The following is a 2,956-nucleotide window of genomic DNA, read 5'->3' on the forward strand; positions in this document are numbered from 1 at the left end:
CTTTTCCACTGTAGTTTAATGGCTAATGGGGGAAGCACTTGTGATTAATGTGGTTCTAGCAGACCCCTCTTCCACTTGGAGAAGCCTCATGAACTTAAGCCAATTACGTTATTGAGTGGGGGATGAAGGGAGAACTATAGTTTTCTCTGGGAATCTCTTCAAGGGTAGGTATTTCTTCTTTTAGTATTCTTCATAACTTTTCGCATTAAACTTCAAGGACATGGTAGACATACCAGTGCTATAGTGAAGAATGAATAAAATCAAAGGGTCGCTCTCAAAGATGCATTATTTCAGGATACACAAGATAAGTGGGGTCATATTAGCAAGTTTAGTTGAAAACCTAAAATTTGAAAGCACCCCAAGTCTGACTTTTTAAAAAACGGAGTCTCATTACTCTGTCAATTTTATTCTTAATTCTCTATAGTTTTAGATGCCATTATGTCCAAGTATATCCAGATTATTTATTGGGTTCATAGAGATATAAGTATGGAAACATATTACTGTCTGAATTGCTGTTAATGCATACTTTTATTTTCAGAGAGATGGCTAAGTAGCATGAAAGAACCCTTGTTGCCAAGATAGTAATTGGTTTTATTTTTATGTCTTCCATTTCACATTTTATCTAGCTTCTCTGCCAAGTTAAGAATATCTATGTATGTGCACAGATGTGTGTTTGTGTAATTCTGAGTAGGCTCTTAGGATAATTCTACTAAAGATTCTAAGTATCATAAGTATATCATTAAATTCCTCTCTGATGTAATAACTATGAAGATATTACAGAGGAGCTGAAGATAACATCTATTATCTGTGAAATGAATACTTTTCATATTTGTGAATCGTAGCTATGCTTACTTCTCTGTTCCTGGACTTGACCATGTGCCTGGCTTTGGGTGATAGAATGAAGCAGAAGTGCAAGTATGGTGCTTCTAAGTCTACAACTCAAGAGGCCTTGCTCTTTCTTGTGTTTCTGTCATCTCCATGAGGACATTCCTGAGGTAGCCTACTGGCATGGAACAGTTATGTGGCAGAGACTTGAAGTGCCCAGTCAGCCAGTTGAGACTCATCTAGAATCTAGAAACTCGTATAGAAACTCATTAGTCAACAGAGCCAAATACCAACAGTACAATGATCGAAATTTCTTTTGAGAGCCAAATTTTTTAAACTTAAACTGTATAGGTAGGTACATTGTTATTAACTTAATTAGAGTACTCCTAAGGCTTAGAAAGAGCCACACTCAAGGGGCCAAAGAGCCACATGTGGCTCTCAAGCCGCAGTTTGCCGACCACGGCCCTAGACAAAGCGGGTGCTCCCAGGCTCCGTGGTCCTTTTATGCCTCCCACTCTCCCAGATAATCATTTTAACCTCCTCTGTCCACAAGTATCCCAAACCTCCTCATCACCTGTTCTCACTCAGCTAATTTTATTGAGAAAATAGAAGCAAACAAAAGAGAACCTTTTCAAAGTCCACCACTATCCACCTATCTAAATCCATGCCCGAAGAACTTGCCATCTCTCTTGTTCTTTTCCTCCTCTGCTGTGCATACATACCTCTTGCCTCCCACCCGGGTCTTCCTGAAGGGAGGCAACTCTGACAGAGGAGAGGTGTGAACTGCTGGAACAAGTTCTGAACTGTTTGGTAGCTTACCCATTTCTCAGATATGGCATCTCTGAAGACGTCCTACCAGACTGGACAATCAGTTGGTCACAAAATGATGGTCAGATCATTAATATTCTCTTTTTGCTTCTCATCCCTTCCCACCACACTCCCTCTATCCTCATTTCTGCTCCCTTATAATTGCACCCTCCCAAAAACATATAAAACTTTAACATATTGAACTGTGTTAACACATAAGACCTTGTTGATCTAGGCAATCACAGTAAGACATTTGTAGTTGTGTACTAGATCCTCCCTTGCTGATTCAAGGCCACTGATCCAGTAATTTCCTCTCTCTTACATTATCCATTTTCATCTCTGTTCTGGATTTTTTTTAAAAAAATAAGGATACAGATCAGTGTTATTTCTCTCATATTAAGTATTAAAACCTAGATGCCATCTGGACGCCATTTCTTTCTTCATCTGCTCTGATTTTCTCCTTGTTTTTTATTCTTATTTTATTTTTCAAACCACAAAACTCTTGGAACAGTTGTATCTAGTTCCTCACCTTCTATCCTTTCATGACCCCCCCTTCTCCCAACAACCAAACCACACACCCCCCCCACAAACACTTCAGGCTTCTGTACTCACCTTTTTGCCAACTTGCTTTTGTGGTGGTCACCTAAGACTTATATGTTTCCAAGTCTGATGGTTACTCCTCAATCATATCTCTGCCCTACCTACTACCAACAGCATTTGACAGTGATCAATCCTGCCCCCAGGACATTTCCTTCTATCCCCAAACTGTGTCTTCTCATTTTCCTTTGGTGGTTCCACCTCATACTCCAGTCTCTTAACTGTGGAGTCCTTGAACCTCTTCTCATCTCTATCTATACCCAGTCTTGATGAATCTTGTCTTATCCCATGACTTTACATACCATCTAAATGCTGATGATTCTCATGTCTATATCCCCAGCCCATTCTCTTTCTGAACTTCTTCTATTCCTCTGCCTCACTGACATCTCCATTTAGATTTCTGTTAGGAATCTTGGACTTTACATGTCAAGCACTGAGCTCCTGACCTCCCCTTTCAAAAGCTGCTCCTCCCATACTCTTTCCAATTTTATTTAACGGTATCTTCATCCTTCCCTTGCTCATGTGTAACAAAAATACTAATAGTCACTTTTAAATTCTGTCTTTCTGTGATAGCTTATTTCCAATCCATGAGCAAATTCTGTTGATTGCTTTAAAAATATATTCAGAATCCAGCAACTTCCACCTTATCAATTGCTACCAATCTGTTTGAAGCTACCTTCATCCTCACCTTAATTAACGCAGTATACTCATAATTGGTATCCCGGCT

The sequence above is a fragment of the Myotis davidii genome, unplaced genomic scaffold (assembly GCF_000327345.1).
Source record: "Myotis davidii unplaced genomic scaffold, ASM32734v1 scaffold506, whole genome shotgun sequence".
Taxonomy (NCBI): Eukaryota; Metazoa; Chordata; class Mammalia; order Chiroptera; family Vespertilionidae; genus Myotis; species Myotis davidii.